Source organism: Crocodylus porosus, unplaced genomic scaffold (genome assembly GCF_001723895.1).
Source record: "Crocodylus porosus isolate Cpor-Errol unplaced genomic scaffold, CroPor_comp1, whole genome shotgun sequence".
NCBI lineage: Eukaryota > Metazoa > Chordata > Crocodylia > Crocodylidae > Crocodylus > Crocodylus porosus.
In genome coordinates this window covers 2,687,725-2,701,067 of record NW_017728937.1, presented here as the reverse complement: position 1 = coordinate 2,701,067, position 13,343 = coordinate 2,687,725, and positions in this window count along the sequence as shown.

The following is a 13,343-nucleotide window of genomic DNA, read 5'->3' as shown; positions in this document are numbered from 1 at the left end:
GAGTACCTGTCTTTAAGACCAAAATACTATCACCCACTCCCTCAACCCTATGCCTAAGTAAGGACTTGATTATGTAAGGCACTTGGTTTTGATGTAGCATATCACTTAAATACATTGCTACTTTTAAGCATGTGAACAATTCCATTGTGGTCAGTAAGACTACTCACATGCTTACATCTAAACATATGCTTTAAACACCTGACAGACTCAAGCCCTGTGGTAGGAGGCCTAGACAGCTAGTTGAACCCATTGCCAGGAGATGAGATTCAGCTTGATAGCCTGCATCTAATCTTCATACACTTCTTGATGAGATTTAGGGCTGTCACAGGTTACCTTTCAAACCAGCATAAAGGCACTTAGGTTGAGAGAGCATTTGCCCATTCAAGGGTGTTAAACTGTCATAAAGTACCCTCTAAATCGGGGCGGGCAATTATTTGGCTGGGGGGCCACTTAGGGATTTTTGATGAGCTGTCACAGGCCAGGTCAGCACCCAGTCCTTCCCCTACCCCATAGCTTGCAACTGCTCACCAAAACTCCCTAAGTGACTCTGCCCTGGGGCTCGGCCCTGTGCTGTTACTGTCTGGTGACCCTGGGGTCTCCATGGACATCGGGCCAGGACCCACATGGGCAGGGAGAGGGTGTGCTTGTGCTCGATCCCAGCCCTGGCCCCATCTGCCCATCCCACTCCCGGATGCTCCTTCCTGCCCGCCCATGGCCACATCCCACCTAGCCGAGTACACCCTTTCCACACAAGTCCCAGCCTTGTCTCCACAGAGGTGCCACCTGACCACTGTGTCCAGCGTCCTCAGTGGTGGGTGCGGGGTGGATAGGCTGGGGTGCCTGGGCAGTGGGGACAGGTCCAGGAGCAGTGGTGGAGACTGGTTGTGACAAGCTGGAAGGAGCTGCTACTGCAGGGGCTGCCAGGAAGTGAATCTAGCCACCACACCACCCAGCCCCACCGCACACCCAGAGGGTGCACTGTCACTTCCCCAAAATCCCAATCCTAGCCCCACCAGTTGCATGCATCATGACCTGGGCCAGGCAGGGACAAAGGACCCACTGCAAGCTGGATAAAATCTGTCAGTGGGCCAGATCTGGTCCACAGGCCATATTTTGCCCACCCCTGCTCTAAATATTTTAAAGGTAAGCCACTCATAAAGAGGTTTATCTTGGAAAAGTTTTACCCATGCCCTTCCAGCGTACTGTTTGCATGGTAAGGAGAAGTAAATACTTCAGCATCCCAGGATGCACAGCTCCCAGCTGCTCTACCTGTTTCTACCCTCCAGATCTCTAGTGGTCCCTTCACCCCCACACCCCCCGCTTCCTGCTGAGAGCCATTGCACCGAGTGGCTTAACTGCAGAGAGACCACGGAGCTGGGGAAGCTGCTTTCTCTAGCAACATGGTCTCACTGCTGGGAAGCTCAATTTCACCAAGACCAGAGAGCCCTGGGGAAATGTTCTTCCCTGGGGCTCTCTGGTCTAGCTGAGCTGCAGTTCTGCGCTGAGAGCAAGCAGCCACTGCATCAGTTTCAGCAAGACCAGAGAGCTCCCAGGAAGCTGCTTCCCAGCTACAACTTTCCCTCTCACCCTCCCACCTAGCTTCTATCTCCACACGCCTGCTTGCTAGGCCTGCTAGAAGCAAATCACAGTTGTGCAGATCTGAAATGACATGAAGCCTTCACCTGTAACTTCCCTAACTGTATGTTATCATGACATTCCACAAATTTGTGGCATTATACAGGTAACCTAGGACAAAGCCTGAATCATGTGGCTTCTTCCCCAGACTGCTGCTAATGACCAGAGTAGAATTTCCTGCTGCAGCACTAAGGGGATTTGGAAGTTTTACCATCTACACCAAACAACCTGCTGCACATCCCCACCAGAAGCCTTAGGAGATCTCGAGAGCTGTGGGTAGGCCCTGCACATTTGGACGATTTGCGCACTCACTGCTTACAGTGCAATTAAATACTGGCAGTGAAAAATGTTGCCGACCAGGACATGCAAACTGCTAGAAATTTCACAGAATTACTTCATAAACTGCTATTCATTCTTATTATATACATCTGTTGAGGAAATTGCATCCTATAGCCAAACCCCTGGTATTAGTGGCCAATTTAAAGAGTCGTCAGATGTCTCCTTGTTGAGCAATGTTTGCTATACCTTGGATGGTTGCTCAGAGCCTCATCTAATGCCCAGGCAAATCTTTAAGCATCTCTTTTGACTTCAAAGGGGTTTTGAAAAGGTCTTAAGAGAGAAGGTTTCACTCTTTATTGGGAGGAAGTCATATACACATTTTTTCACCAAAAGAAATATATGAAATTCCAACAAGAAAAGAACTGAATTTAAACTTTAAACTACTTGCAGTTTCCAACATTGAACTCATAGACCTGACCTGGTCCATTATGGATGCTTTGGGATAATAGACCTATCTCTGGTACTTTGCCACAAGTGCTCTTCTACGGTAAAAAAGAAAAAAAAAAGTTGATCCTTGCGTCAGTTTCAGGCTGGTTTCAAATCTCAGTATGAATTCCAGTTTCTTTACAAATAGAATGAGAAAGTCAATTTAAAATAAACAAAGTTAATTACTGAAATTAGCACAGCTGCTAAATTAATTCAAATTAAAATGCTCTTTTGCTGCAGTGACGGATGACTTTCATAAGGTTTTGTAGTAATGTTATTTTGAAATTCCTTATGCCAAAAGCCTCAAGAGATGAACCTCTTGGAAGATTTCCAGTGTCTGATTTTGGCTGAGCTGGAAATCTCACATAAACAGCTCTTATAATCACATTACTCTTCAGATACAGTGGAGATTCACAGCTTCTAAAACCAGAAGGAACCTCCTGCATAACAGACAGAAATTTCATGCAGTAATGAGCGCCATTGAAATGCCCACAAATAAATATTTCAGTGATTACAATTCCAACAGAAGAATATAGAAAGGCAAAATGTGTAAAGGGTCCCTTGATCCCACCAGAAAATCCCCAAATTCTTAACCTTTGCAACCTTCAATAGAAAACTATCATATTTTTCTTTACAAGAAAAGAATGCATGTTCCTATGTTATTTGACCCAGTTTTTCCATCTCGGTATCTCAGAGAGACATTCTCAAAGACTGCATATTTGTTAATCGATGAACATGTCCATTAACTAGTGGAGTAATGTCAAAAGTAGAAATCTCATACAGATTTAAAACTGCCTCCTTCATAGTCAGCCCCACAGGCAAAATTCTGGTAAAAGAGATGGCCTTCATGCCATGGTCTGAAGGTCAATGCAATGGATGGAACAGAAAGCAAATGGACACATATGTTTTAAGCATCAACAGATGACAAGAAAATTTCCTATCCAGATGTTCCTTGCTACTGGTTTCCCAGAGGGTGGATCCATTTAAATTAAGTCGATTTAAATCACTGATTTAAATCAAGACTTAAAATCAACAAGCCCAAAGCCTGATTTAAATAATTGATTTTTATGAATTTCCCATTGCTTTTTTGTTTGTTTTTTTAAAAAGGTGTATTTTCATTGGTTGATATAATTAAAACATGTTGATTTACAAATAAATACGGTTTTTACAGTAGATTTGGTACATATCCTAAGTACACTATCTATCTATCTAGCTTAACATATTTGGATACATTTTAGTACGCAATATAATGGTGTAATATATATTTCTTATTCACTAGATGATTAACTTTTTGCTCACATTTGTACAAAGCTTCATTAAGATGAAAACTTGAATTTAATTAAAACACACAAAACCAGCACTTTAAATTTACTAAAAAAACTTTAATGTTTTAGATACAGAAACTTTTTTTAATCAAAACAAGTTTTTAGAACTCATTAATCTCATCCTCCTCCCCCTTTTGATTCATAGACGGGAAGAGAAAAACAGGCTTTTCTGCTTTTTTAACTCTCTATCAGTTTCTCAGCTGTGAACGAACCAGTCCAAATGAAGAAAATAATCTTCCTGCACCTGCAGAAGTGGCTTCTGCTGGTCAAAGCTCATCTAAACGTCAACAAACTCTGGTTTCAAGTGCTTTGCTAGTGACTACCACCAGTTTAGTGCTGTGACTTTCTTTAAAACATCCTCAGCAAATATGTACTGCTTGAATGGTTTGCCTCTAGCATGAAATGTATTATGGTTGGCATGAGCAGTAGATGCCCATTAGGGGTGTGCGAAATGGGCCCTATTCAATTCAGATTCGGCCCAAATTGGGAACATTGATTCAATTAGTTGATTTGGATTACTATCCCTGATTCGATAAGGCTGAATCTGAATCTGAAGATTTGATGCCATTTCGGAGAATCAGTGATTCGGACACAGACACAGCTTTAAATGTTTTTTCTACATACCTTGAGGTACCAGGTGTGGCTCATGAATGCTGTAATGCTGGGGCAGATGAAGTGTCCCACAGGAGCATAGGAGGGCCCACCATAAGCTCAGCGGCGACCTCAGAAGTGAACCAGAAGGAGTTCCAGTCCACTTTCGGGTTTGCCAGGGAGCACACTGCCCCCCCCAGCTCAACAATTGGCCATGGGAAGACCCCAAGTGCCCCCCCCAGACCCAGGAGGCACCAGTTGCCAAGCTGGGCAGATGTGGGGGGGGCCCCCTGTGTGCTCCCTGGTGGACCCGGAAGTGGACTGTAAGTGTTTCTGGTCCACTTCCAGGTCTGCTGCCGAGTGTGCTGGGGAGCCCCCCCCCATGCCTCCGTGGGACACTCTGTGTACTCCACCATCTCAGTGTTCACGAGCTGCCTGGTACGTTGAGGTATGTAGAAAAAACATTTAAAGCTGTGTGCACCCACCTGGCTTTGAATCCCTGCTCGCGTGCTGCCTTGGTCTGTGCTGTAGAGGGTACATGCTGGATACCCCGGGGTGGGCTTCAGTTGTCTCTCTGGCCTCCCCCAAACTCTCCTGCCATGTCTTTGAATGTTACTTCAGTTGGGGGGGGTAGCCTTGAAGGTCCCCTCAGGGATGACCACTCCACTCGCAGGATGTTCATGGGGTTCCACCTCCCCTGCACCCCAACCTTACATCAACCTCTGGCAGGGTGCCAGGTCTTAACACAGCCACCTCTCCTCAATGGATGTTCTTTGTGCCTTATTGTGTCCCTCTTTCCTCCATAGGGCAGGATCGTTGATTGTTTCAGGCCCTATGCCTGAGGCCCCTTTGAGTCTGTTGGCTCTATTCCTGGGGTTGGCACCGGTTCCCCTGTCAAGCAGGGCAAAGAAACAAAATGACAAAAAGAAAAAAAAAAGAGAACCCCAAAAGGGTCTTCCTGTCCGGTGTCCTACCAGCTGGTTCTTCCCACACTCCTGCTTGTGCTTGGCAGTACTCCCCTAACGCTGGTCCTACGGGGTCTTTCTCCCCTTTTTGCTCCCAGCCCAGCTCCCTGACCCGATACTTGAGAGTGGTCAGGTAGAAAACCTTCTGGTTCCCTGGGGTTGGTCTCAGCTAGTTCCCCGAGGTCACCATCCTGATGGCTCCGCTGCTTGGAACCTGCGCCACCAAACTTCTTCAGAGGTACAAGGGGGAAGTCACCCCCAATGCTCCTCCCCTCCTGGAGCTCTGCCTTGGTCCCCTCAGTGCGAGGGAACCTTATTGCTCCAGCTGCTGCCCATCATCTGTGCATTCCCCATTCTTGCTAGCTCTGTCTGTTGCCAGCATGGAGAGCCTCTGCCTCCTCACTTGCTCTCCCCACCTCCTTGCCAGCAGCCTCTTTTATTCTTGCCAGATGGTATGTCCCCGTGATGTCACCTGCCGGCTTTAATTGCACAAAAGCATGGTTTATGAACCATGACGGCTCTTCTTTATGTCCTTCCGGCCTTGCTCCTCCTGCAGGTAAGTGTTTTGTTTGTTCTCCCTTCTTTATTTCAATGTTTTTTCCCGCACTGTACCCCATGGGCAGGGCCCCCCAATCCCTCTTCTCTGTCTCCCTGGGACACTGTGTCTATGTCTGAATCGCTGAATCTTTCCAAATCTCTCCAAATTGATTCAGGTTCTTATTCTAGTATGAGAGATTAAAGGGTCTCCTGAATGTCCTTCCGGCCTTGCTCCTCCTGCAGGTAAGTGTTTTGTTTGTTCTCCCTTCTTTATTTCAATGTTTTTTCCCGCACTGTACCCCATGGGCAGGGCCCCCCAATCCCTCTTCTCTGTCTCCCTGGGACACTATGTCTATGTCTGAATCGCTGAACATTTACGAATCTCACCAAATCAATTTGGAGGGTTCTGATTTGATTCGGAGAGATTAAAGGGTCCTCTGATTCAATCTGGATTTAGAAGTGTTAGATGTTTCCCCCCTCATTCTTATATAGAAGAAAATCAGCCTTTAACTCCAGAGTTTTAAGTGGAGGCTCATTGACTCAAGGTATTATTTTATTTAAATCATTTAAATAGATTACACTTGATCTGAGCCTTCAGGAGACTAAGACATGTTGTAAATCTTAGCCCAGAGGTACTCAACCTCTAGGCGTGGTACAATGTCAATCTTGCCTGTGGTGCTCCCCATGGGTCTGGACATTTGGCAGTGAGAGAATGGTAGCACTGCTCCTCTGTTGTCAAATCTCTGGACCTATGGAGAGGCCTGGGCCTTGTGTGCCAGATCTGGCACCCAAACCCAGAACACAGGGCCCAGCGGAAGTGGGTCTGGGCCCCAGGGCTATTGGGGTGATAGGGATGGGAGGGGGCAATGCTGGCCTTCCTCCCACTTGCTTATCTCCTCACACCTTGCAGTGCCCTTCAAAAGATCTCATGACACTTTTGGGTTGAGAATCACTAGTCTAGACAGTAAGATCTGGGGAATATTGACTACCTGCATCTAGTTGCCATCATGATACGTGAGAAAGGGAGAGGTCTCCAGTAGACAGACTTCAGAGATCAGAGCCAAGAGCCAGAGTTGCTCAAAAAAACCAAGCAGGGAGGAGAAGCAGCTTTTGAGAATGCACTTTGCTTTCTGAGGCTCATAGCTCTGAAAAAGTGGAGAGCTGTTTTTGGACATCTCATTAAGAACTCTCCTTCTATGTGTACTACACATATGAGCACCAGGGATCCTGGTTTTCTCTGATAAAAAAAATCACAAAGTATCTATATATATATAGGTATCAATTAAACATAATGTTTTATTGATGTATTTATAATTTTAAAGCAATTTGGAAGCCTACCAGTGCCTCAATCACTAAAATAAAATACATTCTAAATACCTATAAATGTTGGTATTTGATTTGGGGGGGGGGGATTTCATGGAAAATAAGAGGTCCCCTGGTCCCCTTAGCTCATGGAATACAGGTCCAGGCCCCTTGCTCCCAAGCCACAGTCCCCCATCCCTGCTGCGCCCTGGCAGCAGCAAGGGGCACAACTCTGCATTGCTGCCCCTGCTGGTGCCAAGTGGCTAGGGGGCACTTTGCCATGGTGGCGTGGGGTTCACAGAGGCAAGAAGCTTCCCCACCTAGCCCTGCTCTGCCCTGCCATGCTAGGTCCCACCCACTGGACTTCAGATGCCTTCAGGAGAGGGCAGTAGGGTAGGGAGACTGAGCCCACAGCAGGCAGCCCACACCCACCCCTGCCCTCGTGCCCCCCCTGGAGGACACACAGTGGCAAGGAGCCAGCCCCACCCCTTTCTCCATCCTCCAGGTGAGTTGTCCATGGCCCCATCCCATTTCCCACCTGGGCCCTGCAGCCACGCATTCCTGCCCGAGGCCTCAAGCCTCATGCACCACCCAGCTGGCCAGCAGCCCCAGCCCCAGCCCTGCCCAACTCTCTTCCTCCTTTGCTTTGGGGGCCTCAATCTCCCCTTCCCCACCCCAGCCAGACTTACCTGTGGGAGCTGCTCTCCAGGCTGCCTGGTGTCTATGTGCATGTACATCAGGGATGGGTAATTATTTTGGGTGGAGGGCTACTTACTGAGTTTCGGCAAGCCATTGAGGGCTACATGACAGGTAGCTCATGGCAGATTAATATTAATTTTCTAAATTTTTTAGGGGCCCCACAGGCCAGATAGAATGGCCTGGCAGGCCACATCCAGCCCCTGGGCTGCATTTTGCCCACCCCGATGTACATGCATGTGGTGCCCCCTGCCTGACTGCCCTCCTCCCGCTCCCCCCAGTCCCTTGCAGGCCGGAACACTACCAGCATGCAGACAGCTCTTTGCAAAAGTGCACAATCCATGTGAAATCCACGTTTTTCTCTGTTTCCCTGTTAGAAGCGGAAAAGCTGGATCCCTGGTGAGCACACACAAACACAAACAGTTGCAAAAGGCCAACTATCACCTGACCTGCAACCTACAAGTTACATTTCCATAGGTGGCATAACTGCAAATAAAACCTTGCTAAAGCTTCTCTGGCAATTTTTCCACTCTCCAGCATACAATGTTGTTTTGCATTGGATTCTCAGATTTTCCACGGTGGGGCTAATACATTTTCAGAAATGGACAAGTTTTATCTAAAAAAAAAAGGCATGCTTTTAACAAGATGTTTCATTGATCACATTTACTTACCCAGAGACTTGTTTAAATGCAGATCAATTTAAGGTGGAAGTTATTCCAGCATTCAGGTGGCACAATTGACATAAAACAGCCTACTCAGATGGGAAGTCATTAGGCAGATGATGGAATACATATATTTTCTCACCTGTCTATGAATGCAAAGGTCATACTGCAAACATTAGCACTCAATACAGGATAGGGATTTGGAACATTTGGAAGTCTATAACTGAGACAGGCATCATTTTGCTTTCAAGCTTTATGCTTCAACAGTTACAAAGGAGCTGTACTCCTTTTTGTCAGACAATCACACTGTAATTTCACAGCAACGAATGAACTCAAATGATTCAGGCAATTAATTTGCTATTCCCTTCCCTTCTAAACAAGATGAGGAGATATGAGGAGGTCTATAAAAGAATGAATGATATAATAGTGAAAGGGCCATTCAACCACTTGTTTACCCAATTTCGGAGAACAAGAGCAAAGGGAAAATGGAAATTAAAAGGAAATACTACTTTATAATTAACTCAGGACACTTGCTACCTAAGAGATTATTTGAGGCAAATATCAAGATTCAGAGAAGGGTTCGGTATATACCCAAGTATAGAAAATGCATTTTCATTAGGGCAGTGTGAAGCTTTGTGTGGTAATTTGATTCGGAGGAGATTCGGCCCGATGCAGTGTCCGAATCTCCGAAACCAAATTGAATCGGGGGACCAATTAAAAGGTCCAAATTGATTCAAAGTTCTGTGAATCTTCGGCAAAGATTCAGAGAGCTTTGATGATTCAGACAGTCCCTGGTGGCTGCAGCAGGGAGCTACAGTCACTTTGAGCTGGTAAGTACTAGGGGCAGGGGAAAGGGGGCTGGGGGAAGGACCAGCCCCCTTGCCCCCCACCCACTCCCTGGCCCCCCTAGCTCCCGATACTTAAAAAAATAGCCCCAGTGCTCACCAGGTGTTCCTGGGTGGGGGGGCAACCCTCATGAAGAGCCCCCATGCAGAGTAGGGCAGTGGGGAGCAGTGGAGATCGCCTCTCCGCCTGGCAGTACCTGCTGAGTGGGGGTTTTTTTCCCCCAAGTGCCGAGAGCTGGGGCGGGTGGGGCAGCCATTGCCAGGCTGGGAGGGGGGCAGAAGATGGGCCTGGCTTGGCTGATTCGGAAATTGGTTGCTGCCAAGTTTCCGAAAAAGATTTGGCTGAATTGAATCAGGACAGTGATTCAAATCACTGAATCGAATCACTGTCCCCTCCCCCAAATTGGTCGAATCCAAAGTGAATACTAGCCGCTTCGTACAGGCCTAATTTTCATCAGCTGTTTTACAAATAAATTAAACCAAAACAGTCCTATTTTCTTTTACACTGTTATATGTTTGATTACTTTGATATTTATAAGTTCACAAATCTAATTTATTCACTGCTTATTAGCTAATTACCTAGGAATTACTTGGGTTAACATTCAATCTTTGCCCCATAGTACAATGTAACGTTCCTGAAAGGAGTTGTGACGCAGGATTGCATGCATGCTCTCTCCTATTAATTGGGTATCTGAATGTTTATAGTTTACATTAGAGATCTAAACTTTTAATTTCCATGGGCATTTGGGGGATGCATCACTTTACAAGCAGCATCCAACATTTGTTCTATCACAACTTAATATAGCATTTAGAAACGAAAAATATAGAAGTGAATAACAATAATGTCAAAGAAGAATGCTTTGATAATTTTCCTTTTAAAATTTTGATTCAATGATACATTGTCATGGAACATTTTAGTTGAAACAGCATTTTCCATGGAAGTTTGTTCCCACCTGAATTTTTGACAAGCTCCAGTTATTCACTGTGAGAGGTACTGTTTTTTTTAGCTGAGATATGAAAAATTAAGGTCAGTTACCATAAAAGATATTTGTAAAAACAGAGTTGCTTACATGTTCATTCATTCAAATTTCAACCTAAGCTGATCATATCATACCTTCCTAAGTTCTTCCTGCAGCTTCAACTGGGTTGAAGATTTCTCTGATTTTGCTCCAGTTATATGGTGCCTGACTTCAAATGCAATAGCTGCCAGATATCATCATTATCTTTGCATATACTTCCACACATAATTCTTTGATGAATTTACAATCAGCTTCTCACTGGCCTCCAAAATTTTAAGCAAAAAATGGCCTGCTCACTTTATTTATGTATATAGACTGGTACTTGTAGGAATAAAAGTGGTAACTTCCTGTCTAAAAAAGTAATGGAAACAGAGAGGGAAAACACCTGCAGTCACCTGCAGTCAAGTGTTATATTTTTATTAAGTTCACTTGTCAGTTTTAAAAACAGCCTTGGAAATTGCACAGGCACATTTTTTACAGTAACACCTGTTTATACTTGCATGTGGCTCTATTTGAAAATACAGGCTAATTATAGCTACGTTTTTATGCTCACACACAAACTGGCCCAAATCAGCAAAAGTCCCTAACATTTACTCTCCTATGTGTAATATCCAACTCTCACTCTGCTTTCAGAAACGTCATAAAAAGTTCAGGTTTGTAATCTCAGATTTTGCATCAGCATGATTTTAAAAGCAGAATTCACCTTCATTCCATCAATTGTTTTCCTTTTCCCTGCCTGCTGCACAGTTCATTATTCAGGAGCTCCCACTTCTTGTCTTGTGCTTTCATAACCCTCTTCTCTATTAACAAGGCCATTAGAGAAATGATTCCACTTCTCTGTATTATTTCACCACTACTCCCTATTCTATGCAACCTTAATTAATTTTATGCAGTACGTCAGATCTAATAAGTTATTTTAATGAAAATAAGCACACCTTCTCTCTGCCTTTGTTCTGTTTTCGTTGGTGTTTCTTTATCACCATGCATTATAATATCTCCCACTACAGCCCTCAAACATCTGTTTGCAGAAGGCACTTTGAAAGGACATAGCAGTTTTATCATGGTAATGATTGTTTTATTGTTCCTATGTAGCTCCCAACCACTGGTACTCATGTTAATGTTGGTAATTCAGACTTCCTTGGGTAGAATAAAAGGAACAGTGTGAGATCCCTCCAAAAAATGTAATTTTTCCCATACCTATCAACAATGGCTATTAGCTTATGTTTTGTAATTTTTTCAGCCAAACCAAACGGCAGCCCAGAGTTGGGGAAAAAAAGAAACAAAGAACAAAACAAAACAAGGCCCTCTGACTTTCTGCCTTGCTGGTTTAGTTTCATAGTTGGTAGGGTCAGAAGGGACCTGAGCAGAGCATCATGTCCGACCTCCTGCCATGGGCAGGAAAGAAAGAAAGCTGGGGTCAAATGACCACAGACAGGTGATTATCTAGGCTCCTTTTGAAGACCACCAGGGTAGGAGTGAGCACCACTTCCCTTGGAAGTTGGTTCCAGATTCTAGCCGCCCTAACTGTGAAATAATGCCTCCTGATACCTAGCCTGAATCTACTCTCTGTCAACTTATGACCGTTATTCTTTGTTACTCCCAGTAGTGCTCGGGGGAACAGGGACTCCCCCATAGCCTGCTGGTCCCCCTTGGCCAGTTTGTAGATGGGCACCAGATCCCCCCTCAGCCTTCTTTTGTGGAGGCTGAACAGGTTCAGGTCCCTTAGCCTCTGCTCATAGGGCCTGGCCTGCTGCCCTCTGATCATGCGAGTAGCCCTCCTCTGGACCCTCTTGATGCTGTCCACATCCCTCCTGAGTGGCAGTGGAGTACTGTGTCCAGTTCTTGGAGTATTGTATCCAGTTCTGGGTGCTGCACTTCAGGTGCCACTGGTGAGTGGAATTGTACTTGGGTTGGAGTATAGAGCCGAAGTACAACTGTGAGACACTGCAAGGGTTTGTCTAGTGCAGTAGTTTTCAACCTTTTTATCATTTGCAGACCCCTTTGGAAATGTCAAATGGAGATGTGGACCCCTTTGAATTGTAACTGTGGGTATCCACATACTTTTAATTGATCATAGTCATCTTTTGCAGACCCCTTAGACATAGTCTGTGACCCCCAGGGGTCTGTGGACCACAGGTTGAAAACCATTAGTCTAGTGCAAAGGAACATCCTGCTGAGACACCCTGTGCTGATGCACTTGTTTAGTGCTTCAACTATTGCAGGATGCCAGCTGAGAGGCAGAGCTCACTGGTGCATGTAAGTGGAGTGGGCATTATATGTCTCTCAGCATGGTGCTGCCTTGCACTGCATAGTCATATCCATAGAACCAAAAGGTATGTCAATACTGCTTCTACAGAGCTCTATGGATCATGGTCAAGAATCAGTCTCTGTCCACGTGCTTCAGCTCTGCACATGCCAGTTCCAGAAATGAGGTAATGAAGCCTGAAAAAGGGTCTTTGTGCCTGAAAGCTTGCAAAGAACAATTTTTTCAACTATTTAGTTGGTCTAATAAAAGATATCTACCCAAAGAACCTTGTCTACTTGCATCATTAAAGAGCAAAACACCTTTGAAACCCTCACCCTTATGTGCCTAAGGCCTGATATGCACTACAGAAGGTGCCTTTTGTTGCCATAGGTTTGCCTATGTCCACACAAAGGTTTGATGTAAGCTGGACATCCAGCCCATCAGTCACATGAACCACCTCATCAAACAACGTAAGTCCCTAGCCAACATATAGCCACTGCCCCAAATGCCAGTAAGGATGTGCCCTGGAATTGCAGCAATAGTGGAAACTGTGACCACTGGTCTTATACCCACAGTACAACTTGTTTTCTTCTGATGCAACCTTTAGCCACAAGGACATGCAGCACCAGTAACAACAGCCAAGCTACACACGTGCTTCAGCAATGTTACAAAGTCCAGTTTGTGTAAGCCAATGGATGTTGTGGTGAGCTTTGCCAGTGTATATGAGGGCTACATCTAACTGAAAGCTAAGAGAAT